At 39.6% G+C, this 27772-nt stretch overlaps 1 protein-coding gene across 1 annotated transcript in view; it reads right to left on the reverse strand.

Moving 5' to 3' along the window:
* SYBU (syntabulin) overlaps window positions 1-12990 on the reverse strand; it is a 114877-nt gene extending 101887 nt beyond the window's left edge. Inside the window, exon 1 of the mRNA XM_055314418.1 lies at window positions 12975-12990. The gene's annotated coding sequence lies outside the window, so the exon portion shown is untranslated. The remainder of the gene's footprint in view (window positions 1-12974) is intronic.
* Window positions 12991-27772: the final 14782 nt, after the last annotated feature.

Consider the following 27772-nt stretch of genomic DNA (forward strand, 5'->3'; position numbering starts at 1 on the left):
CAATTTACCAACATACAGAATAACACCCAGTGTTCATCCCGTCAAGTGTACCCCTCAGTGCCCGTCACCCATTCACCCCCACCCCCCACCCTCCTCCCCCTCCACCACCCCTAGTTCATTTCCCAGAGTTAGAAGTCTTTATGTTCTGTTTCCCTTTCTGATATTTCTCACACATTTCTTCTCCCTTCCCTTATATTCCCTTTCGCTATTTTTCATATTCCCCAAATGAATGAGAACATACACTGTTTGTCCTTCTCCGGTTACTGTGGCCAAGTTCAATAAGGGTGTTGCCTGAGTTCTTCTCTGGGATTTTGATGGAATCTTGTCTCACATTTAGATCTTTCATCCATTTTGAGTTTATCTTTGTGTATGGTGCATGAGAGTGGTCCAGTTTCATTCTTCTGCATGTGGATGTCCAATTTTCCCAGCACCATTTATTGAAGAGACTGTCTTTCTTCTAGTGGATCGTCTTTCCTCCTTTATTGTATATTAGTTGAGCATAAAGTTCAGGGTCCACTTCTGGGTTCTCTGTTCTGTTCCATTGATCTATATGTCTGTTTTTGTGCCAGTACCACACTGTCTTGATGAACACAGCTTTGTAGTACAACCTGAAATCTGGCATTGTGATGCCCCCAGATATGGTTTTCTTTTTTTAAAATTCCCCTGGCTGTTTGGGGTCTTTTCTGATTCCACACAAATCTTAAAATAATTTGTTCTAAGTCTCTGAAGAAAGTCCATGGTATTTTGATAGGGATTGCATTGAACGTGTAAATTGCCCTGGGTAACATTGACATTTTCACAATATTAATTCTGCCAATCCATGAGCATGGAATATTTTTCCATCTCTTTGTGTCTTCCTCAATTTCTTTCAGAAGTGTTCTGTAGTTTTTAGGGTATATTTTGAGAACCATTTGAATGGTAAATGGTTCTCCAACCTTTTATTTTCAGGTTGTAGGTGTCCTTCTGTCTAAAATGAGTCTCTTGTAGACAGCAAATAGATGGGTCCTGTTTTTTTATCCAGTCTGAAACTCTGCGCCTTTTGATGGGGTCATTAAGCCCATTCACGTTCAGAGTTACTTGAACTTCTTCTTAAAGGGGAGTTTTAAGAGTCCCCCTTAAAATTTCTTGCAGAGCTGGTTTGGAGGTCACATATTCTTTCAGTTCCTGCCTGTCTTGGAAGCTCTTTATCTCTCCTTCCATTTTGAATGAGAGCCTTGCTGGATAAAGTATTCTTGGTTGCATGTTCTTCTCATTTAGGACCCTGAATATATCCTGCCAGCCCTTTCTGGCCTGCCACGTCTCTGTGGAGAGGTCTGCTGTTACCCTAATAGTCCTCCCCATGAAAGTCAGGGACTTCTTGTCTCTTGCTGCTTTAAGGATCTTCTCTTTATCTTTGGAATTTGCAAGCTTCACTATTAAATGTCGAGGTGTTGAACGGTTTTTATTGATTTTAGGGGGGGATCTCTCTATTTCCTGGATCTGAATGCCTGTTTCCCTTCCCAGATTGGGAAAGTTTTCAGCTAGGATTTGTTCAAATACATATTCTGGTCCTCTGTCCCTTTCGGCGCCCTCGGGAACCCCAATTAAACGTAGGTTTTTCTTCCTTAGAGTGTCGTTCATTTCCCTTAATCTGTCTTCATGGTTCTTTAATTGTTTATCTCTTTTTTCCTCAGTTTCCCTCTTTGCCATTAACTTGTCTTCTATGTCACTCACTCGTTCTTCCACCTCGTTAACCCTCGTCGTTAGGACTTCTAGTTTGGATTGCATCTCATTCAATTGATTTTTAATTTCTGCCTGATTGGATCTAAATTCTGCAGTCATGAAGTCTCGTGAGGCCTTAATGCTTTTTTCTAGAGCCACCAGTAGCTGTAGAATAGTGCTTCTGAATTGGCTTTCTGACATTGAAGTGTAATCCAGATTTTGTAACTCTGTGGGAGAGAGGGCTGTTTCTGATTCTTTCTTTTGAAGTGAGGTTTTCCTTCTAGTCATTTTGCTCAGTGCAGAGTGGCCAAAAACAAGTTGTATTGGAACACGGGGGAGTATCTCTGGTCCGTCTAGCTGGTCTTCTGGGGGAGGGGCCTGCTGTGCTGATTTTCAGGTGTCAGCACTTGGGGGAGCTGCTCTGCCCCTGCCTGCTGCAGGGCTCAGCGGGGGTTGTTTACCCCGTGGGACCCAGGGAGGAACAGCAGTAGTTGCTGTGGCAACTCTGGAAGCCTGGATTCAGCCTCCGCAGGAACTACGGGGCTCGGGGCTCTCGGTTCTCCGTCCGCAGGGCCTGGAGGCTCCGGGGCGGGGCCGCTGATCTGCTCAGCTCCGGGCAGGAGCGTCCTCGCTGTCTCGGGCCCTCCCGGCCTCTGCCTGTCCCGGGGGAGGCCGGATCCTGGGCTGTGTCCCTGCGCCCTGTGCTCCGGGGCCTGCGCTGTTGGATTCGCGCTCCCGCCCCGCAGCCCCCTCCCGGAGCCGCTCCCGAGTCCCTCCGAGCTGCTCCGGGTCCCGCCGTGCGCGCTGCAGCCCTTAGGGAGCTCGGAGCACTCTCCTGCGCTCGCAGGTGTCTGTTAGTGTCCCCGGGAGCCCGAGGGCATCCCCGCCCTCCTGGGTCCTGCTCTAACTCCCTGCGAGCCCCTTTCCGCCCGCCCGGGAAGGTTGGTGCAGCTCCTGCTCCTCCGGGACGGGGCTCTCCTGTCCTGGGGACACTCGCCCCGGCCTCAGCCCGGCTCCTCGCGGGGCCCCTCCCCCTCGGAGGCCTTTTGTTCCTTTATTTCTTTTCCCCGTCTTCCTACCTTGATAGAAGCGCGGACTCTTCTCACTGTAGCATTCCAGCTGGTCTCTCTTTACATCTCAGGCTGAATTCGTAGATTTTCAGGATGGTTTGAAGGTTATCTAGGTAACTTGGTGGGGACAGGCGATTTGGGGACCCTGCTCTTCCGCCATCTTGCCCCTCCCCCTAGAAAAGCATCTTGCTTTACATCTTAAAGCTAAATATGTTTGCACCCCTATGAATTTCATTCATCATTCCGTGCAACTCAAGTTGCTGGATCAACCTTGATACCTCCCAAGTAGATAAACTCACAAGTAGATAAACTACTCTACATCTCATATTGTTTTCTGGGGTAGAGAGGAGAGCAGGTGACTTTTAAAATTCATGCAGGGAAATAATTCTTTCTAAGGCAGTGGTTCTCAACTTTGACTAAGTCTTAGAATTACCTGGGAAACTAAAAAAAAATATGGATGCCTGGGACTCATCATGTGATTATAATGTGAAGCTAAAGTTAGAAACCACTGCTCTTAGTTTCCATCCACAAGGGCACCTTTCTTTTATAAGTGACTTTCATCCTTGTGACTTCAAAAAAAAGATAAGTTTGGGGGTACCAGGTGAGTGTGGGGAATTAGGGACAGCTCTCTGTTATTAGTTAGCAATGAGATACCTCAGAAAGTAACACTAATCACCATCACTTTGGGATAGCTTTCTAAACTTCTGCAAAAACAGTATATACCTTAATGGAGACAAAGCTGCCATAGGGCAGTAGACAACAACTCTTTCCCCCCCTTGCTGAGGTGGAAGTTTAACTGGCGTCTGCTTAATGACAACATAGATTGGAACCCCTAAGGAAACAGCTTATATTTATTTATTTTTAAAAAGATTTTATGTATTTATTTGACACACACACACACAGAGAGAGAGAGAGAGAAAGAGAGAGCACACAAGCAGGGGGAGCAGGAGAGAGAAACAGATTCCCCGTTGAGCAGGAAGACCTACCTGGAGCTAAATCTCAGGACCTGGGATCAAGACCTGAGCTGAAGGCAGACACTTAACAGACTGAGCTACCCAGGCACCCCTAAAGCAGATATATTTAAACCCAGTGTCATCTGCAAGAGTCTCCATCAAGTTGTAAACTAGACTAAACTAAAGTTCATGGCAGCTACTTTTGAAAGTCTACATACTAGATAGTTTAGCAATAAATAATATAGTGCTTCTACTCAAAGCAGACAGGACATTTTTTGCCTAATCTGTGACAGTTCCCAACTAGGAGGGCATGTATAAACTCTCACAGGCTACAGAAGCATTCAATTTGTACAACCTCAAAACAATGAACATATCACATTCCAATTAATTTAATTAAAGTGCTTCTAGATCAAGAGCATTATTTTTCAGTTACATCATAAAGCAAAGCCTGAAGTATAAAATTATCGAGTCTGGAATAAACTCTGGATAGAAACTCACTGAAACTCAATTACTCACTCAATAGCTATCTAGCTGGCAATTGTGGGAATGGCCACATGCCACTGTAGTTAGCAGTTCTCTCCCTGTCAACCAGATCAGAGATTCTCACAGTAAAGAACATAGGTAGTTTTATATGGCTTGATAAAAGGAATGCTATCTTCTACCAAATGACAAATTAAATTTTTATAATACATGATTTGTAATTTTTTGCAGTAATCATAAATTAAGCAATATAAATTCTTTGCTATTTAAATGCTCACTTGGAAGCTTAACTTTCCTCTAGATGTTTCCCACCTCCAAAACGAGGCTTTTCTGGAAAAATCAGTGATATTTTATAAAATGTGGTTTAGTTAACTATGTCTTCCTTAATTTTTATGACAAGAACTCTGACAAAAATATAACCCCTGAGCAAAACAAATATTCCTCCCTCATTACCAAAAGCAAACTCACTGATTGAGAAGGGAAAGTAATAAAAAAAAAATCATTGGCTCAGGCAAATATAAAGAGCTTATATTAGGCTTCAATTTTGAAGCCAATGGTTGGATACTTGTTTAAATGAACCCAAGAGTTAAAATGGCAGTGACTACCCCCTAAAGGGAAACCAGAGACTGGTAGGTGGTGCTTCTGCTCACCTCCCTTTGTTCTAAATAAAATGCTAATGCTAAGCTGCACTTTATATTCCTGCTTGTTCAGGAGAATACCAATGCAGTTTGACAAAGATTCCAGTTTAAATATGGGGGGAAAACAAGTCCCAGAGATGGAACCTCCATTGTGTACTAGTAAATATGAATGGTTGGAAATCTGTGGTAACATTAACATTACCTCATCTTCTTTAAAAAATATACTAGGGACACTGAGAAAAGAAATTTTCCACTTTTTGCAAATGTCCACTAAGGAAGGGAAAGATGTGTCTTTGAAATTTTTTTTTACCTCTTTCTTCTCCTTGGTGTGCAAAATTTTCATTGGCAGATAAAAGCAGGTAGTGTAAAAAGAAAAAAAAATTCCTTAGGGCAGTGAAATATAGATCAAGGCATAGCATAATGGGATAAAAAATGCTATGAGAAAGTTAAGGCAATGAAAAGGAAACAAAACCTAACAATGTAATTTATTCATGTGTTAACATGATATATCAAAAGCAAGAAGTTTAATTTCAAATATTTTTAATGCTGTTATATATATATATATATATATATATATATATATATATTTACTGGAGGAATATAAATCAAATCAAAGACAGAAAGCCTTATGATGGACATAAGAAAACCCAAAATGAAGAGTTTTGGGGAAAAAAAAACAGAAATTGACAGCTGCTAAATATTACTGATGTTGGTATCTCTTAATGAAAAGGGAAGTGTAGGAACAAAATAATGAAAATTCCCACGGTGTACTTCAAATGGGTTAAAAACAAACATTTGCTAATTCAGCCTCCATGCTGCACATTATTCAAATACACAGACTTGCCATATGTGCAAATTTTATTGCTATGCTGATTATAAGGCTTAGCAATACATTCATTTTTAATCCTGATCTATATTCTTATAAGTCATTAATTGGGAGAAACATCAATCCTTTCCCCCTGCTCTATCTGACCCTATAGTGGGGCCAATTTCAGCACCATGGACAAAGGCCAAGGCACTCAACAGCCTCACTCTTGGGACCTACAGGAAATGTTCCCCTTAGGTTAAAATGTAAGAAATAACTTTATAGTAACCATTTTAGTATGTTTTGAGGACCAAATGAATACAGAAGAATGTTCATCTAGATAACATAAAGTTTATACTTTCAATCCCCTTCTATCTTATGAAAAAACATAATGGCCCTCCTAAAGACATGCATCATTGTGATACATGCATTTAAGTGTCATTAGGTTTAATGGCTCCTAGTCACTCAGACTATTATACTTTACATTTTAGAGTTAACTTAATGTGTATTAATGGTGTGAAATTGAAGAAATTATGAATTGAGCTTCCCTGAGCACAGGTTAAACCAAGGAAGAAGGGAGAGGATAAGTTAATATTACCTTCCACCCCATTCTTCACTTGTACTACAAAAGATGTTAGCTATGCCCTCGGGAAAGAAATGCTCACCGTTAGTAAGTTGAACTTAAATTGATTTTTTATGCTTTTAAACTCAGGTAACTATCTTTGGTTGGTTCACCAAAGGTTTACAGTTTTCTTTAGGGAATAAGAAAATATGTGCACTTCTGAGATTAAGTTCATATTTTATTCCATAGTTTCAGACAGATAGACAACTTGTCACTTTTTTCCCATTCCATATTCATCTTACAAATTCAACTAGAAGGTCTTTTCAGGATATTTTTGCATGTATTTAATGTATACATTATTTTGTAATCTCTCCTTCACATTATCACCATGAATCACACAAAATAGTGATGTTTAATCAATTTAAAATCTGAGTTAAATACTATGATAATAAATACTATTATTAACAATGTGAAAAATTGAAAATACAAAGTTCTAGTTCCAAGAACACTTGATACAGCAAGTATCTGTGGTTCACAGTATCAGGAAGACCAGTTCTGAGTTTGAACTCTGACTTCCAAAAATATTAAGAATGAAAACAATATTCATCTTAATTATGTTTGAAGAAAGAAAAGTAGAAAATCACTATTTGTTGCAGTTCACTAATAGGTGACTAAAGGAAGACAGAACTCTGTAGCTACTCGTTTATTTCTCTATCAAGTAAAATGATCTCCAAACTAAAAAGGATAAAATAAAACTTGGCAAAGGAGACGAAAGCTCAGGCCAAGTGATGCTACTAGTTTCTCTGAAGGTATTTAGTTAATTTGACAGACAAATTCTGTCCTAGATTTTATAATCTCACCTTTTACAGATAGGATTATGATAACACTGTTAATATCTTTCAAGAGTCTTGGAGATTAGGAGAGATGCCAAAAGGGTACAAATCTAGAAAGGAAGCACATAGTTCTGAGTTTCAAAAATTAAAGAGTCTCTAAAACATTGGTGAGACTAAATGAAACATTAGGCAATATTCTGGCAAAAATTAATAAAAAATGTAACACTTAGAAATCAGCTTGGGCTCCAAACTGAGGCAAGCCTAGCTTCATTTTTTTTTTCTTTTTAAGATGGGGTTAAGACTAGTAAACCTAAGAAATGGGACAAGCCACAAACCTAGAAGTTTACTTAGTCAAGGTAATGAACACAAATGAGCTAAATGGCTCAGTGTACGATTAAGTAGAATGGTAATGGGCTCTGTGAAGAAAAGAGATTGTACTTAGCTATCACTACTCAGCTCTAACTTTATTATTTATTTTTCAGGGAAACATGAAATCTGGGATTTCTTTGTAAATCCTCTTGATTAAAAAAAGTCCTAACTGCAACTTTTTATTAGTGAATACTCCTCTGGTTTTTAAAACAAAACAAAATGTAACTGCAGACTGAATCTGGCCCATAGGCCGCCAACTTGGGACGCATGGCAAAACATATGGATCACAGTGAGGAATCTGGCAAGGTTTCACATGATATCATTATTAAGAATTTCTGGCAGGGTGACAGTAGAGACATTCCAATTAGGTGAGTTCAAATTTAATCTTAATATAAGGATAATTAGATCTTCCCAATGATGAAATGGACTGCCCATGTACTAGAAGTATTCACTTTACTTACGCTCAATTTGGCAATTCACAAGATCACGTGGAAAAATAACCTGGGGCTGAATTTTGATTTTAATGTTAATAATTTCTCATAAATGTAAATATTCTTATGGGTACATATACATGTATTCTTTCATTTACTCATTCATTTGAGATTTTTATTAAAAACTTAGCATTGCCAAGCATTGTCCTAAGTGCTGGGAATAAAACAGGAATAAAAAAATATCTTGTCTGTGGAGTTTGCATTCTCTATTTGCCCCAGTTTGGACATTAAATTATATAGACACTCTATAAATGTGTCTCTTTGTGGGCTAACTTTATACTGGAGTTTTCCTATGCATTCAGCATAGGGCATGAATTACTTTGAGTGAACAGGACATTACATTGTGACAAATAGGTGTTGTTACCTAATGCATTTATTCATTCATTCAAATTTTCTTTCTAAAATATTCATTATTCAATTGCCACTCTACTGGAACAAAATGCTAAACCAGATGGAATATAGAGTCAACAGGTATGTGTATATACATAGTTGTATTTCACATGCACCAACATGTTAAATACTTTGCTGACTCTGCAGCCCAAAGTCCTACATTATCTTTGATTAGCTTTTCATAAACTTAAATAAATTAGAAAAAAGGGTGAAATCATCTTCACCTGGCAGTGACTGTTCCAACAATAGTATTATCTTCCTTAAGGAAAAACGTCTTGTCTTTGTTTTTAAATCTTTTCAGGCTGTCGTAGACTGTAATTCCAAAATGAGGTGGTCTAGTCATAGACCTATAAATGAATCTGTCCTATTTCAACTTCTTGATTTTCTCTTTGTATTGGTAATAGGGTAAAGAAAATATTTTTTAAAGATTTTTTTATTTTATTTATTTTTTATTTTTTTTAAGGTTTTGTTTTTAAGTAATCTTTAATCCAAAATGGGGCTTAAACCTACATCCCTGAGATCAAAAGCCACGTGCTCCACATATTGAGCCAGCCAGGCACTCCCAGAAAAGTTCTTTTTTTTTTTTTAATTACCATGTGTTGAAAATAACCCAATCTGATTTTGTAAATAACTTAGTTTTTTTTAAACAAAGGGCCAGAAATAACTGGGATATTTAGGTTGTGACTTAGTTAACTTCTCCTTATATAAATTCAATCATAATCAAAGAATGAATATTCTTTTTTCTCAAATATGGATTTTGTGGTACGTAGGTCTTCGAAGATATTTTTCAATTACCCACAAGGCATACTGATATTTCTTGAGAAACAAAGTTAACAGAGTCTTTTAACTCTTGCAAATAAGTTGTTTAGATAAAAAAGAATCACAGTCTTGAAGAATGCTTTTGCAAGCCATATGTTATTACAGTAAATGTCTTTCCTTTTTTTTTTTAAGATTTTAGTTTTAAGTAATCTCTACACTCAAATTGGGGCTCAAACCCACAACCTGGAGATCAAGAACCTCATGCTCCACCGACTGAGCCAGTCAGGCAATTCTGTCTTTTCTTTCTTGATGAGTAAATATTCCCACTTAAGTCTGATGGCTATAAAAGTTCATTTTGGAACCAGCAGAACAGAAGGAGTTAAAGCTCCTTGAAAGCATTTCTAGGAATACTGTTATGGTCCTTCCATACTCACCTACCCCTCTTTTCTCATAAAGTTTTTTAAAATTCACTTAAAGAATGCAAAGTTTTTCTTATCTATGCATGTTTATCGAAGGCATTTCTATGCCAAACCAAATGCCTTATAGTTCAGGCAAACTGGGTTAACATACTGTAAGAAGAGAGACCAAAAAAGTCCACATATATATGACTTGGTGATTAAGCCTGAGAGACAACTTGTACAGCCATTACCATAAATTATAGAAAGAAAATGTTGCTTCTAGTTTCTACAGAGCTAAATATATTTTCTGAGATGCTCCACTCCAATAAAGAATGAAAGTATTTTTAGTAATAGTATATAACTTAAAAAGCTTAATAAAAGATGCTTTTTTCTAGAAGGGATAATAGGTCATTTTTGAAATGACTCCTAGGAAATATTTCCTATTCTGGAGATAGTTCCTCTTATCATGGAGAATAGTATATCTTTTCTTTAAATATTATTTATTTATTTATTTATTTATTTATTTGAGAGAGAGAGAGAGAGAGAGAGAGAGAGAGAGAGCAAGAGAGCGTGCACATGCACAGGGGGAGGAGCAGAGGGAAGAGAGAATCTCAGACTCCCCTCTGAGCCTTAGGCAGGGCTGGATCTCATGACCCTGAGATAATGACCTGAGCTGAAATCAAGAGTCAGTTGCTCAACCAACTGAGCCACCCAAGGGCACCAGAGAATGATATTTCTTTGATCAGAAGTGCGTATACAAGAACTTTCCTTTCCTTTGCCAGGATCTGCAAGGAAGGAGCATAGTCTACAAGACTACACCAAAGCTTTAGTTTTTCATCTCCTTTGGAACTGTGTTCTAGGCCTTCTGTCATTCGTGTTGGCCACCCCATAAAAGAAATCTCATTTTGGAATTGATGAAGTAGCTCTAAAAATCCACAAAAAAATTTTCAGATGTTTTAATTAATTAGTAATCCTGAATTCTCATAAAGAAAAAGTCATTATGACTATTAGTTTCTTTCTAAAGGAACTGTATGTCCTCTCATTACTTCTGCTTGGTGATAGCTACCCATTTAATGTCCTGAAGCACAGAAAGCATCCTGCCGAGGTAAGACCATTTGTAGATCTAAGACCCCAGTATTTTCATGCAGAAAAAAAAAGAAAGAAAGAAAGAAAAACACCTGTTATTTTAGCACATAACTATTTAAAGTGACACTTTCTCCTTATTTTCCAAAATTTTAAATAAATTACCTTAAATTACCATCTCTTGCTAAGATGCTATTTAGTATCTCCAGGATATCCTGATGTTCTAGCATGAGCAGATAAACCTTAGAAGTACACATGGTTTTTTAAAATATGAAATGAGCAAATACGCAGGTATTAGTTTGTATTACATACTTAAAATAGCATATACAGCAAAGCAAGGAATTTTGTGTACAATTCAGATTTAGCAAAATAGTCAATGTCAGGTTTTGAAGCACTTACAAAAGTACTTTAAAAAAAGCCTTTTTGTTTTGAGATAATTATAGATTCATAGGAAGTTTCTAAGATAGTAGAGAAGTCCCTATATCCTTCACCAAGTTTCCCTCAATGACTGTATTTTACATAACTATAGTATAATATCAAATCTAGGAGGCTGACATTAGTGCAATGTGTATGTAAACCTATGATATTTCATCACATATATAGACTCATATAGCCATCATCGCAATCAAGATACACAACTATTTCATCATCACAAAGATCTCCTTCATGACACCTCTTTATAATCACACACATCTCTAAGACCTGCCAATCAGTAGTCTGTAAAATTACTTATTTATGCATATCTCTTACACATTTTTACTAAAATAGGAGAAAACCACAGAACTGGGTGTCAGGAGGTAGCTGGTTCTAAATTTGTCACTGGCTAATTCATATGCTTGGACAATTCACTTCCCTTCTACAGCCTCAGTAGCTCATCTATAAAAATGAAGGTTTGGACTCTCTCTCTCTCTCTCTTTTTTTTTTTTAAGGGCACCAGCATTTGAAAACTCACATGATTACTGTTCTCAATTATGATATCACTTGAAAGATTATTAAATGCAAACCAAGTTAAGAAAGTATGATTTAAGTATGTGGAGATCAACAAGGATTGAATGTATTTAATTGTATTCTGCATTAAAATAGTGTCATTGTCAAACAACTTAAGTGACAAAAAGCTGCATTATGATAATATATTGCCGCTCTAAAATTTGAAGCAAATAAAAACATGATCTGACTTGGATCCATCTTTCATGGGGACAGGGGCTACTGTTCTCCCAAATGCACAGGTGGAGAAAACCTGGCACTGAGATTACCTGACTCCCTTTGCTCCCAAGGGCATCCTTTGGGGAAGAGGAAGCCAACATTCCTACAATGTGCCTGGCTATGTATCTGAGCTCACCATGCTGCAGCAGAAACTTTAAGTTGAAGATTCTGGACCTTGGGGTTCACATTTGGCCCTTTCTGGGAAGGGAGATTGACACAGGAGCTGCTCTTTGCTTCTGCAGCCCAGGGTCTGGGGTCAGAGCACCTGCAAGGAGCCTAGCAGTGGAGTTTCCTGCTGTCTTAGAGAGCGCTCCTTGCTCCACACTGTAGAACAGCATAAAGACAACAGGGAAGCAGTTTTTCCCAAGTGCCTCCTTCCCCTTAAAGCTTTAATAATCTCTTCCTATACGCCATATTAAGCTTAACGATCTCTTTCTCTACAATATACTCATCTTAAATTCAAACCTGTTGATGTCACCCTGTAATGAGTTTTGAGCTCATCACCTGAGCTCTTCAACATCATATTGGTGGAAATTCGGTCCACCCTCTTCACCTCAAAGAATTTGTATGAAAAGTCCCCAAGAAAGCAGACACTTGGGATCCCTGGGTGGCGCAGCGGTTTAGCGCCTGCCTTTGGCCCAGGGCGCGATCCTGGAGACGCGGGATCGAATCCCACGTCGGGCTCCCGGTGCATGGAGCCTGCTTCTCCCTCTGCCTATGTCTCTGCCTCTCTCTCTCTCTCTCTCTCTCTCTCTCTGTGTGTGACTATCATAAAAAATAAAAATAAAAAAAGAAAGCAGACACTTGAAAAGTGTCGTCTGGGGACTTTGGGCCATCCACGTCTTTGGAAAGATCTACAAAGGCTTTCTTTTTTTGGATAGCACCAATTCTTTACCAAACCTTCCTCATCAAAACGCACCATTTCTAAGTTCCGCTCCGAGGACAGTTAGTAAAGGGAGATCCAAAACCTATGGCCTGGTCAACCCTGCCTGCCCAGCAAGGAGCCTAGCCCAGCCACCTCCATGGCCAATCAAACTGGGACACCGTCACCCCTGTCTCCGTGCTGAGGGTGCCCATTGCCCACCAGCTCCTTCCGTGCGCCCGCGAGCACCTGATACCCCCCCTCACCCGCGCAGGTCTGGAGTATCCTTCTCCGCTCTCCATGGACCCAGGAGGCCTGGCCGCCCTGCGGTGCCCGCGGGCAGCGACGTGGGGATCCGCACAAGCGCCCGGTCTTACCCTCTCTCTCCCAGGAGGGGCCCATCGCGCGGTCCAGGAGGAGGCATCCACGCGTGCCCGGGAGGCCGGGGCCCGGCTGGGCCGGGGTCGGCTGCGCACGCGGGCGGGCGGCGCCGCCGGTGCGCGCTCAGGCTCGGGGAGCCGGGCCCGGCCCGCTCCGCCCGCGCCAGCCCGGGCGGGACACGTGGCGCTCGGCCGCCCGCGCTCTCGGTGCCCGCGGCCCCGGGGCCTCGGCAGCCTGTTCGGCCGCGGCAGAGGCTGCGGACGCTGCGGGGCGCAGGGCGCGGGGCGAGAGGCGGGGCGCGGGAAGGTGGGGCGCCGCGCCGGGGGCGCCGGGACGGCCGCGCGCAGGGGGGCTCCGGGGCCCTGCTCCCGGGGCCCTCGACCTGCGGGCTCGGTCCCGGTCCCCGGAGACGCGCGGATGGCGCGGCAGCTGCGGCCCGGGGCGGCTCGCGGCGGGGGCGGCGCGCTGCGGGGGCTCCGGGTGCGGGCGGGGTGCGGGAAGCCGCCGAGCGCGGGGGCCGCGGGGGCCGCCTGCATGACCCTCTCCCGCGCCCGCCGGGCCGAGCAGCTGCGACCCGGCCGGCGTCCGCTCGGGCTTCAGCGCCCCGCGAACACTCCCTGCCCCCGCGTGCAGGTGCAGACCGCTGCCAACCGCAGCGTGGGCCTGAGCTGCCCTTTGGGACAGCCTCTCCCGGGGAAGGGCCCTCTCGCCACCACAGCCGGTCGTCTGGGGACGGCTAAGGAGGACCTGCCCAGACCTGGGGAGGAAGACTTAACCTGAGGCCACAAGCTCTTTCCGACTTCACCGGTGACCTTGGACGCCTCTTCTAAACAAGGTGTCTCTGTTGGATTTCCTGGTTCTGAGGATAAACGTGGCGATTCGCTTCCTAACTCTAAGGCGGTAATAGCCACTGGGTTAAAAATAATAATAACAGGGACGCCTGGGTGGCTCAGCGGTTAAGCGCCTGCCTTTGGCCCAGGGCGTGATCCGCGATCCTGGAGAACCGAGATCGAGTCCCACGTCGGGCTCCCTGCATGGAGCCTGCTTCTCCCTCTGCCTGTGTCTCTGCCTCTCTCTCTGTGTCTCTCATGAATAAGTAAATGAATAATCTTAAAAATAATAATAATAATTCTTTTAAAAAAACCCACTCCAGGTAGCTTTAATAAGCCAGTGTAACATAGATCTATTTTTTTTTAAATTTTATTTACTTATTCATGAGAGACAGAGAGAGAGAGGCAGAGACACAGGCAGAGGCAGAAGCAGGCTCCATGCAGGGAGCCCGACGTGGGACTCGATCCTGGGACTCCAGGATCATGCCCTGGGCCAAAGGCAGATGCTCAACCGCTGAGCCACCCAGGAGTCCCCACAGAACTAGTTTGTATTGACTTTAAGTAAGGCTGAAGGAAGCTTAGGACTAGGAAGAAAACCCTTCTGATTTGTAGGTCCAAATGCAAAAATTCATCAGCCCTTCTACCTGCTTTTCTAGGAAGGTAGGTGTGAAGAAATTGGTGGGAAAATACTTTCCTCAGAATTGCCAGAGCCCCAGGTAGCCCCATCCAGGGCACTGAGCTTTCCTAAAGAGCCTCATGATGAACTGATTTCATCATTCTGCTCTCCCATAGCTGAGGGTCAAAGGGCAGTCACCACAGTTTGGCTAAGGGCTCTTCTTGGTGACTTCCTGGTTCCACTATTTGCTGACTCCTAGATCAGTCTTCATTTTTACCCCTGAAGGGAGCTTTCTGTACAGCAGAGTGGTTCTGGAGGGCAGCATCCCAGTCCTCAACCCTGACTGCTGTCTCCTTTCCCTGGCTCCCCTTCTCACCATAGTCACTAGTTTTTAGCACACCTAGTCAGCTTAACATATAACAGACTTCTATTTGTGTGAGAACTCTACACAGTTGAAACCATCAGTCTCACATTACTTGGCAAGTGCTAAATGCACGAAACATTTTATTCTGTTGTGTCAGCTCATTTTTCTTTGGTCTGTTTTCTACTTATGTCTGATCATAAGGCTCAGACTTTAAGATTCTGTCTCATATTTTCTAAGTCTTGGAAAGCCCCTCCTTCATGAAAAATGAAGATTCCTAACATAATCAAACCCCATCACAACAGAAATTCTTCTTTTGCCAAATCTTCACTTCACCAGGTGGCAGCATGTACTCTGTGACCCCACCCTCTTTGCCTCCAGAACCTCTTCAAGGTTCTACCAGTGGTTTAAGTCTCCTTTGACCTACGGAGAGATGCATCTGCCCCTATGGCTTCTTGTTAAAACTTCTCCCTATACCAGCATATCTATCCTTCGCCTGCTTGGCTTATGGTCTTTTGGGAAATTTGTTTTTTTTTCTCTTCCTTCTCCTCATAATCCAGGCTTCCCGACTCTCTGAGTTAAACATTGCTGCATTTTTCCCACTGAATCCCTCTTAATTCTTTATAAGATTGCTGTGAGGCTAAAAAGGGAAGTGCTTGGAAATATAGGACTATTGGGTTAAAGATAACCAGTCTCATGCCCTCCCAGGTTTACAGCTTCCTTTAAAACAGGGATTCCCACCTATTTGGAATGAAAGGTTATTTGATTTTTATTCAGAGGCCTTCAAAGCACAATGTGAGATAAACTGGAATGATGTTGGAGGGTGAGGGCAAGGCATGGTAAAGTGGAGAAGAGGGAAGGGTGGATATGGTACTAATGTGGAGTTTCTGAGTGGGAAATGTCAAGTGGACCAGAAGATGGGAAGAGGAGAGAAGAAAATCCTGTAGGGAATAGTTTTCCTTGGAATGGGCTCAGTGGCCTCCATGGAAGAAAATGAGGTGCTTTTCTGTAGGAGCTTAGTTTCTTACTTGTTGTCAATATACATCCTCCATAATGCATCTTCTATAAGATGACCTTCTGAAACTAAAAACACAAGAAATATCTCTAGACAGTTATGAAAGCACAAATCACTGAACTCAAGCTTTCCCAGACATATTGCAGGAAGACAGGGTAATTGTAGAAACTGTGTAGAATTTATTTTAGAAGGAAGGTTTATTTTTTATTTTTTTAAAGATTAATTTATTGATGCATGAGAGACACAGAGAGAGGTAGAGGGAGAAGCAGGTGACATGCAGGGAGCCCGATGCGGGACTTGATCCTGGATCCTAGGATCACACCCTGAGCCAAAGGCAGACAGTCAACTGCTGAGCCACCCAGGCATCCCTAGAAGGAAGGTTTAAACGGGGAGATTTATAGAATCTTGGAGATCAAAGAGACTTTAAAAGATATTCTGATCCAGCCTTTGAGATGTTGCAGTAATCATGCTTTTCAGTTCTTTAGTTTTCTGTTTCTTTTGTCTGGCACAAAAGTCCTTCTCAAAACTCATGTTTGCAAGAGAGAGCATTCTTCACGGCTACTAAAAAAAACCCCTCTCCCTTACCCAGTTGTTTCTTTCTAGATTCTAGATTTGAATTAGACTGGAGAAAATTCTCCTTTAATTTCTCTAGACCTGAGGATATTTAATAACCAGCTGACAGGTGGGAGGATTCAATGGGTACCCAGGAGCCAAATGGTCCTACAAGAAAGTTATAGGAAAATAAATTCAGTATTGACAAAGAAATGCCAGCTTTTCTTCTGGGGCTAAAGTGTAATTTTCTTGCACTAAGAATATTTGAAGTCTAGTTTTTCACTGTTTTTATCAAACTATGTAGAGCTAGTACCTGTCTATAATTAATTTAGTCATTTGCAATGTTTACTCAATATTGTATTCTAGACTCATCTTGGTTTTCCTTTTCCTCTTTCCATTTTCTTAAGGCTTGTTTGTTAAGGTGTGATTAGATTGATATCTTACTCCTCCAAGTTGCCAGGAGGAGGAGGAGTTCTCATTTGCTGAGTGTGTACTATATATACCTGCCACCAATTTACAACATTAATTTAATTTTATACTTTTCTTAAGAAGTAGTTAATCTTAGTACATTTTACTGGTGAAGAAAAGGAGGCTTATGACATTTTTATAGTCACAAAGGTAGTAAATGATGGAGTGGGGATTTGAACCCAAGTATTTCTGATTATTCTGTATTCCTGTTTAACTCCAGGGACTTTCTGGAGGTAATGCCTTTATTCAAAGGAATAAGTCAAATGGGAGAAATATTAGGTGCTACTGCAGGATGGACAGGGAGTAGATTTTGTCATCTCTTGTGCACTCAACTAAAACATGCTAGTAGCTTTCTCTTTTCTTCTAGAAAGGGCTGGGCTGGAGTCTAATCAAAATCCTTGGGAGACTCGAAAACTATGTTACACTCTCTTGAACCACACATAGATGATTAATGTTTATTGAAAAAAATTCAGAGGAAGTTTATTTATTATAATTCCCTGATATATACCATAAACTATAAAAATATTTAAAGTATTATCCAAGCCAGGAACTTTTATTCATAACAGATTGGTTAAGTGAAATAAGATGCATGGTGTGTTTGGTCAACTCATCTACCCTCTCTGAGCTTGTAGTCATTTATCTATAAAATAGAAATTAAAAAAAAACAAATAATAAATGTAAGGCTCCAAGAGTTTGAAGTGTCAGAGGAAATAATGGAAACCAAAGTGCTTTGAGAATTATGATTACATATACATTGATGTATATGTCAATAAGAAAAAAGCTAAATGGAAGCCACATGGTGAATTGAATGGGAAAGGAATATTTTATGTCAAGTAACCTTTGGTCACAGAGTTATGGAGTTTTAGCATAAGTAGGAAAATTATACGTTATTTAATTCCTCCTATCTATAAATGAAGAAACAAATGCTCCCCCAAAAGTAAATTGTCCACAGTCACAGAACATCCCTAAAAATATCATTGGAAATTCTAAAATAAGAAAGCAATATCATAGGAATAGGCAGTCATGCAGTAAATATTTATTGAATACCTACTGTATGTCAGGCACTATTTTAAATGCTGGGAATGTAGTGTTGAACAAAACAAATTGCATTCCTGCCCTGAGAGGACTGATATTCTAATGGAGAGAGATAAAAGGTATGTGAACAAACAGGATCATTATAGACACTGACAAATGTTTATAAGAAGTTAAAATAGGCAATATGGAAATGATGCCAAGGTTTTGATCTGAATAACTGAATGGATGGATGTGGATGGCGCAGCATGTGGTTGTGGTGGGGGTTGTGATGGAGATGGGAAAAGTAATTAGTTCTGTTTTGGGCATATGAAATGTCAAATAATCATCAGACATCCACATGGAGCTGTGGAATGGAAGACTGAGCTCAAAGGAGAGGTCCAGGCTGGAGATAACATTTGAGAGTCCTCATCACATAGACTGCCTCCAAGCCATGGTGTTATAAAGGGGAGGGGGGGGATTTGTTTTTATGTAGAGGGTTTTCTTGGTCAGGCTGCTATGTGGGTAAGGTGATTCAAACATGTCTTAGCTTGTCCACTCAAACTAAAGCCACCCAAAGCTGCTCAGCCATAGGCTACCTGACTGTCACTATATCAACAGTGTCCTGTCAAAAGGGATAGAGAATCTTTTCTCATTTTGAGGCTACAGTCATGTCTACCATTTTAAAAGGAAAAGTGTTCATGACCACACTGTTATTCCTTTTATTCAGGCCCAAATGTGTGCCTCAGATCCATTTCAGGAACTATTGTGATGAAGACGCTAGCAACTCCTCTACAGAAATGGATTCTCATTTTGTGCATTATGGTTCAAATTCTGAGCTGAACTTAAATGATAATGGCTTCATATTTCTACTTTAAGATATATACCTAAAACCATCACTCAATTTGGATTTTCTTACTGAGATTCTCTTGAGAGCCTATTTTTGATTATTTTTAGTTTTTTACGGGGTGTTAGAAAATTGGTCTTTCATTGCTTTCACAATACTCTTTATTTATTAGTCTGGTAACAGTTGCTGTAGTGTGCCAAAGGAATTCTTTTAGAGGATGAAGTAATGAGGCTAGAGATTATTGATTTCAGTGATAGTGTTTCTTAAGGTGAAGTATGTGATAAGAAAAGGCCCTTAATGCCGCCAAATGGCCAGGTTTCACAATGATTAATGTTCTACCTTTAGAGAATAATTTCTGTTAATCCAGCTCAGGATTTTCTTTGTAGTTCTGTTTTATTTTTAAAAATAAAACCATACATACATATTATAGAAAATTAAAAATGAAGAAAGGCACCAAGAAGAAAAAATCATTTGTAATCTTTTATTCAAAGATAAATGCAGTAATATTTGTGTGCAGTCCTCTACTTCTTATGTGCTCCCTCCAGGGAGCCTGATGTGGCACTGGATCCCAGGAACTCCAGGATCATGCCCTAAGCCAAAGGTAGACACTCAATCGTTGAGCCACCCAGGCATCCCTCCTGGGTGACTTTTAAAATAAAATAGAAGCATGCTGAATATACTGTCTTGCTAAATAATGCCTTTTTCTGATCAAAAAGTAATACATTGTAGAAAATTTAGAAAATACATAAGTGCAAAATACCCAGAAAAATAATAATTACTTATTATCCTATTATCTGAGGTAGCCATTTTGACAAATATGCCTGCATTGTCAATGAATACATGTATTTTATTTATTTTTAAAAAGATTTTGTTTATTTGAGACAGAGAGAGAAAGAGCATGCACTAGTGGGAGGTAGGAGAGGGGCAGAGGGAGAAAGAAAAGCAGACTCTCCAATAAGCAGGGAGTCAGATTCAGGGCCCAATCCCAGGACCCTGAGATAGTGACCTGAGCTGAAGGCAGCTGCTTAACAGACTGATCCACCCAGGTGCTTCTCAATGAATACATATATTTTATATGTACACATAAGTATGAAATATGCATATACATTTTATGTTAAACTAGGATTACCTATTTAGCTACTTAATTCTTCCACAGAATATCATACATAATTTTGTCTATTACTATTCTACACAATTATTTCAACAGCTTTATAGTATTACATCATATGGCCACATGATATAATTGTCTGCTCAAAATATAGATACTCATGCACAGTGCCATGATTTCATGCAAGGGAGTAGGTTTATATCATATTAAAATGAATGTCTTTAACAATTTTATGCAAGGTAAATCAAGACAGTAAGGCTATCAAGGCAATTTGTAGGTGGAAAGCAAATGAGCAAGTTTCTAAAATATGTGTCTGAATGGATTAGGGTAGTCCCCCAGCTGGCTGATGATGCATATATATGACCATAGGAGTGTGATTAGGGCATTTTATTGTCATTCAGCTATAGTTAGAAAGGTTGTTCAAAAGCTATTGAACAATGTTAAAGCACCAGTGTATTGTGCACAGTATGCTTATATACACCTGCATAGATGCAGATTCAAAAACGGATATAGATATAATTATAGAACATCATCATTAATTTGATGAGCTTTATGGAATTCATGTTTTCAGTGTACAGAATATTTCAAAATGGCACTGAACATGGAAGCCTGAGTGGAAGAAAACTGCGGTATTCATTCTTTTGGAGACTGGCAGACCAGAAACCAGCTTCCCACATTTTATGCAGCCTATGTGGATCTTTGAAAGAGTTAATAATGAATTTCATAGTGAAGTTCATGGAGCAGTATTTGCATTATGGATATTTTGAGACTTATTAAAAATTCAGATTTCTGGAGCCCACTTGACACCAAATAAATAAAATTCTCAGGTTTAACACATTTCCCAGGTGATTTGTATAGAAATCAAATTATTAGAATGATTGGGAATTAATTTAGGGAACTAAGGAAAAAAAAACCTGTGAGCTCCTTAGCATTAGAGATTTTTTTTTCTTATTTGTATCTCTGGCACCTAGCACAGTGCCTGGTCCATGGGATGTGACAGACATATAGTTATTACATTGACTATTTGTTTTAATACTTGTAATGTTGTAGTAAGTTCTTGCCTTGCATATAACATTTTTCTTAAAAAAAACATTTTTCTTCAAAATCTCTTGTCATAACTTTTCAGACTACTTTCATAATCTTGATGATTATGTCTTGCATACAGTAAGAACTTGATGAGTGTTGATTACGTGAATGAGGAAAATAATTTGTAATAACACCTAATCACTCTTACTTCAGAGCAGTGCGCTACCACAATTACCTGGGATGCTGCCTTTTAGTCCCTGAAAGTATGACAGCTGGGAGTCAAACCTGTGTTTAGTAACTGCCATAATTCCCACATGACCATGGGTGAGCAACGGCTGAGCCCTATTGACTTGGGCTTCATAATCTATAAATAAAGAAAATGGCAGAGATTCAGTGAGATAACACCCACAAGGATACTTTGAAATCAATAAAGTGCTTTGTTTTAAGTTGTTATTGAAGTAAGTTGTTATTATTATTCTTATTTTCTCCATCAAGGTCATCCTCATCAAGAATTTTTCTACCTGCCTCAGTTCTTGGGAGTATTTCATGCTGTAAATTAATTCTTCCCTTCAACAAAAATTAATTTACTTATAGAGCATCTACTCTAGTAGTGTAGTATGCCAGTATGCCATACATCTAGTATGCCAGTCACATTTATATGTGGTAAGCTGGGGCAAGAGTATATTTAAGAAATTTGTGAATGTGAAATCCTTAAGAGTCAGGGGTGACAAATAAGTTGACCAATGTCCATCATGTCACCTCCAGTCTCTAAGACCAAAGTCACTAAAGAATTATAGTCCTCTACTTCTTATGTGCTCAGAAGTTGCTTCCCAAGTTTCCTCAACCCAGTGAAGCCCCTGTGATTGTCACTGACCCTTCAGTAGAACCTATTTGCCATCTCTGGTGTAGGATAAATTTATATATAAGTATAAATGTATTATTTTTGAGTTCTGCACATATTTCTTAAAGATTTGATTCCATTGTATGTATGAAGGATTTGTGGGCTGTGTGTGTGTGTGTATATATATATATGTATATGTATATATATATATATAGTGTGTGTATATATGTATAGATACAGACATATGTATTATTTGTGAAATAATACTAAATATAACATAAAATGTGAGTGTATGTGTATATGTAAAATAAAGAGAAGCAAGAGGATATTAAGGTCATCTTTTTGCTAGACTTTAACATTAAAAATTCACGGTAAAAAAAAAAAACAAAATTCACAGTAAAACCTTCTGAAAGTAGTTGAAAGAACAATATGAAGATTACATAGGTCTCCCAGCTATCAGCAAGTGTTAGAATCAGCCTCTCAGTCCAGGCACCAGAACCAGATTTCCTATTTTATTTCTGGGGAGACCCCAGCTGGAGTTTTGCCTCTTTGGAACAGGACGCAAGTCTGAAAGATTTGGATAATTTAGCTTTACAATGTGATAAGTGAGACTTTAGTTCCTGGTAGTGGAAATACCAGTAGTCCTTTGGAAGAGTGTCTCAATTATATCTCTTAGCATCTTGCTTGAGTATTTCATGTTGTAAATGAATTTTTCCCTTCAACAAAAATTAATTTACTTATAGAGCATCTACTAGTATGCTAGCCAGTGCTAGATGCTAGATCAAAAACTCTGCACCCCTAAAGTTTAGATTAAATCATTCTATGTGCTCCAATAGTAGTTTTAATTTCTACTATAAAAATACATATCCCATTGCATGATAATTGCCTGTGTTGTCTCCCACTGAAGTATCGACTCCTATGAGACAGGGTTGATTTACTATTGTATCTCTCCTGGTTAAACCAGTTTGGAAGACTTTCTCTAAAGGGACAGTTAATGAACATTTTAGTTTTTAGGATCTGCAGACCATATATTCTTTGTCTCAACTACTCAATTTGCCAATGTAGTGAGAAATCAGATATAGACCATATAAAAACGAGTGGGTATGACTGTGTTCCAATAAAACTTTATTCATAAAAACATGAATGGGTTAATATTTGTTCTTTATTGGTTGGCACATGGTCAGAGCTCAATAGATTTTTAGTAGTAGTAGTAGAGCTATGTTAACTTTGTAGGATTCATAAATGAAAGCCTAATGAAACACAGTGTTTGCTTTCATGGATCTTACATTCTACTGGAGATTAAAATGTTTTCAAAATTGTATGAAAAGTCCTGTGATGGACCAAGGGTGGTATATTATGGAAGCATAATAGACATCCTGTGAAACTAGGAGAGTAGATTAGAAAAGTCTTCATGGAAGGAATAGATTAGAATTCTATTTTGAAGAAAAAATAGAATATAGAGAAGACAAGAGGTAGAAAGGATGTTCTAGGCTAAGGGAATAGCTCCAGTACAAAGCCAGGGCAGCACAGAAGCTCATGATACATTTGGAGAGCTGCAGGTGGTTCATTGTGGGAATCTTAACTATGGAAGATGGTGTTGCAGTTTGGTTCTTCCACTTGTGCTCTAACCCCTTGTCTATTTTCCTTTGGGACCTACTCCATCCTTTTTTTTCCCTTTGTTCTCTTTCTCTCACTGATCCACCTTAGTGGACATGCTCAGGTATTCTCTTTATTTAAAACTACTATTTCCATTTCTACTTTCACCACTACAACCTGCATCATCACTTCAACCACCTCCTCCACTGCCACCCGCATTTTCACCAGCACCTTCACTATCTCTGCCACCACTACCCTCTTCAACCATCACTGTCATGACCACCTTCATACCTGTCATCTGCACCATCATTCCTGCCACCTCCTCCACCACCCCTACTACCATCACCACCATTGCCATATCTGCAATGACACTTTATTTTAGTCCTAGCCCTCTAAATCAGTCATGACATTTCCCTGTTTCACAGACAATCTTCTTGAAATAGTAGTATGCACTTGCTTTTTCCTCTTGGATACTCTCATTTGCTGTTCAGCCAATTACAACCTGGTTTCAATTCTTGTCACCCCAATGAAATTATTTGAAATAAAGTCACTGTTTACCATGATCATCATATTGCCTTACTCAGTGGACTCTTTGGCCCTTAACATATATGACTTCTCAGTGGCATTTGATTCTGTTTGAGTTTGGTAATGCTAAAACCTGGTTGCCTCTACATATTTTGTACTTTTATTTTCAGTTCTCTCTCAGACCATCATCCAGTTACCTCTTAAATGTGAGCGTTTGCTTGGCTGTCCACTGATCTCACAATCAGTAGTCAACTGTGTGTATAACGTCTCCTACTCAGTTCCTATATCCAATGAGTAGGAATGAGGAAGTTTGTTGCACGTGAGTAAGAAACTTACACGAAGATGTATTTGGCATAGCTGCTGAAGGAAATGAGAAAGGGAGTTGGCTAAGACGTGCCAGTCAGGGCAGGGAGCCTGGTAGAAGTTGTAGATCTGAAATTTGTAATGTTTTGAAACCACTTGGTATATTTTTCCACCATACTAAGAACAGGGAAAAATTTATTTAATGGATATTTGGGTAGAAAAAGATATAAAATCACTAAATAAATTTCCTTAAGGTCTTTACTGGGACTATTCCCTAAACTGACATCAGATCCTTAAATGGTTGCGAGTGTATGGCTATCACAAAACAGTAATCTCTAACCGTTTTGTAGTTAAATCAATATATCCTTCTTGTTTGATGTGATAATTCTTTATTCTGCTCTTCCTTCATTCTGAGATGTTGTAAGATTTATTTTTTAAAACATTAATAAAGTTAGTTTGTCTAGCCCTTGCTGTGACCTTTATAGACTTTAAGATGATTTTTTAAATACTAAATCCTGGAACACACAAAATAAATTTTGATGTAAACATTTGGAACTATCCCCCTAAAAAGGGGCTCTCTTGTATTTTTAGAACTGGTCTGAACCAGCTCCTTCTTAGCCAGAATCCTTATCTGACAATGCATGGATAATTGCATGTCTGAATTCATATGTGTTATTTAGTTTTCTATTTCACGTTGCATTTTCTGTTGCAGATCCTTGAGTGTATTATTTAAAATTATTAGAAGTCAGAAAGAATTACCTTTTGGATAAAATCCAAATATTTTACTGTAGCCTTTCATTAGAGGTCCTTAGACTGTCTCTATAGCTGCAGCTTTCCCAACCTCACAACATATGCTCTAGCCATATTGAATTACTTTTGAATTTTTAAACATGCCTTGCCCTCTCTTGCCATCTTGTCCTTGCAGATGGTACTCATTCACAGTAGATTTCATTCTAATTCCTGTGAACTTTTCAGTTTCACATTGGGATGTCTTTCCTGACACCCTAATGTTAACTCTATCATAGGACTTCATGTATCATGTTCTAATAGTTCCATCTTTGTTACTCCTGCTAGAAAATAAGATCCTAGGAGACTCTATTTTTGTCCTGATATCTAGTGCCTAGCCCAGTAATTGACAATTGAAAGCATTCAATAATTGATATTAGATGAATGAATGAATGAATAAAGCTACTCTTCATGTTTCATTTTTTAAAAAAGATTTTATTTATTTACTCATGAGAGACAGAGAGAAAGAGGCAAAGACATAGACATAGGGAGAGACAGACTTCCTCTAGGGAGCCTGATGCAGGACTCGATCCCAGGACCTCAGGATCACAACCTGAGCCAAAGGCAGATGCTCAACTACTGAGCCACCCTCATTTTTCATTTTAAGTCACGTTACTCATTTTTCATATAGTTCAGTCATTTTTCTTTTTTAAGTCACATTACTCTTTTTCATATATTTCAGTCATTTGTCACAGTTTCTTGAATATAAAATTATGTTTTAGTAGTACTTAATGTAAATATTGCTTGTGAGTGGTTTTGCGTCTTTGTAGACGTCTGGTATTATTTGACAGAGATCTTGTGCTATTCTTGTTCCCATAAGCGTCACCTCCTCTGTTTTCATGCATTTACTTGCTTGCACTTGCAGGCCTAGACTGGTTAGAACTGCAGCAGGAAGTAGAAGAGGTTTCCTGCCAGAGACTGGAGGTTGCCTTAACATCAAACTCTCCTTTGAGCTGGTACCTTGCACCTTTTCTTCTCATCTTATTTGTAGGTCACCTGGTTCCTGCTGACCTGCCTGGGCTTTGACCTTCTGCCTTGCCTTCCAGCTTTAGGAATCTTAAGTTCTTCCAAACCTTTTTGTCCCTGCATTCACCTGATTTTTGCTCTGACCTTCCTTGCAGGCATTGATTTTTCCTTTTCTTCTTGGTTTCTGATTTACTGGAACGTTTGATCTCTGACTTATTTGTGTGTTTGAATTATGATAGGCTAAGCAATATGGTTGCTGTTTTATCACTTCACCCAGATCCCTTCCTTTCAAAAATACTTTGGCTTTCCTGGACTTAGATGCATGCATTATTGCCTTTACATAAAGGCCTGGCTCTATACAAGAATATTCTTCCTATTTCCTCATATTGTGACTTTGGAAACTGAGGTACAGAGGTTTATAAACTCCAAGTTAACTACTCTGTTATTTATGGTATCTAAAGCAAAACACATATTCTAATGAATCTGAAAGTAGTGTTTAATCTATGACATACTAAAGAAGTATTCTTAATTGTGGGTGTGCATGAGAATTATTTGTGAAACCTACAGTATATGCCAGTGCTTAGGCCCTCCCACTGAATCAGAATCTTGAGGTGTGGCCTCAGCATATATGCTTTCCAAAGTTTCTTGATTCGTTTTGATGGATAGCATGGGTTGAAGTTGAGCAAAATTGCTATACTAATGATTACTTGAAACACTACTGCTGCACTAATGATTACCCGAGATGTTTGACATTAGACATGACAAGTAGGATCTCAAATGTTAGAGGACTTATAGAGGCCACCGTTATTCATTGCTTACTATACGCATCTAATTTCTCATTTGATTAATCTTCAGATCAACACTATGAGCTAGGTACTGTCCACACAGAGGGTGGTTAAACTGAAACTAAGAGATGTTAAGTTACTGGACCAAAGTCATATAGCTAATTGCAGAGTAAAAATAGCTCATTGATTGTATGTCATCATATGACTTATTAATCCATCATTTTACTGGTAGAGTTAATATGTTCAAAACAAATCTGATAATCTTATTACCTTGCTTGAGGATCCCTACAATGTCCTAACTGATGACAAGATGGAGTAAATTTTCCTTGTCATAATATAAAATATCCTTCACAATCCATCTTCCAACTCCCTCTTCAATTCTATCTTCCCCATCATTTCCTCTACACATTGGTCATGCTATATTTCCCAACACTTTTGTTAGACATCAAACTCACAAACAATGAGAACCTTTGTACTGGGATTTGAGAGTCCTCTGAAGAGGACAACAGTTCTCCTTTCCAGATTCTGAAACAATTGAAGAACCATAGGAGGCAAGGATCAATAAATCAATTTTATTATAAGTAATACAGATTAGGAAGAGGCAGCTTGGAATCAGTGTTCTGAACTGAGCCTACCTAGCTGGTCATGGATGAAGCAACTGGATAACTGTAGGTCTCCCACAGGGGTCCAGGGAAATCTTGAGCTGGCATACCTTGGAGGAGCATTGCTGCTGCTTATAAGAAATGAGCACATGAACTGAGGCTCACCAGTCTTATCAATCCCCTCAGCTATGGTTTCATCTAGGGTGGAATGAGTGAGAGGTCAGAAGAAACTTCTCAAGATCTCTAAGAGGACTGAAGTCCCTGTTTATGACTTGAATAGGAACTTGGAAAACAGGAGAAGATGAGTCCCCCTATACTTTTCATATGTAGTTTCCTTGCTTTGAGTGACCTTTTCTGTCTTTACCACCAGCTCTGTATTGCTTCTTTAAAACTTTCTGATTTTTATAATGCAGAACATGTGGTTTCCTCTCCAGCTATAGCATTCAGTTCAGACCTTTTTTATGATACACTTATCTTACAGCATATACACTTACATGCTTCTCACTTCCAAGGCCTGTGAGCTTTTCCGAGGTAGGGACCTTATCTCATTCATTCT

Source organism: Nyctereutes procyonoides, unplaced genomic scaffold (assembly GCF_905146905.1).
Source record: "Nyctereutes procyonoides isolate TBG_1078 unplaced genomic scaffold, NYPRO_anot_genome, whole genome shotgun sequence".
Classification (NCBI taxonomy): Eukaryota; Metazoa; Chordata; class Mammalia; order Carnivora; family Canidae; genus Nyctereutes; species Nyctereutes procyonoides.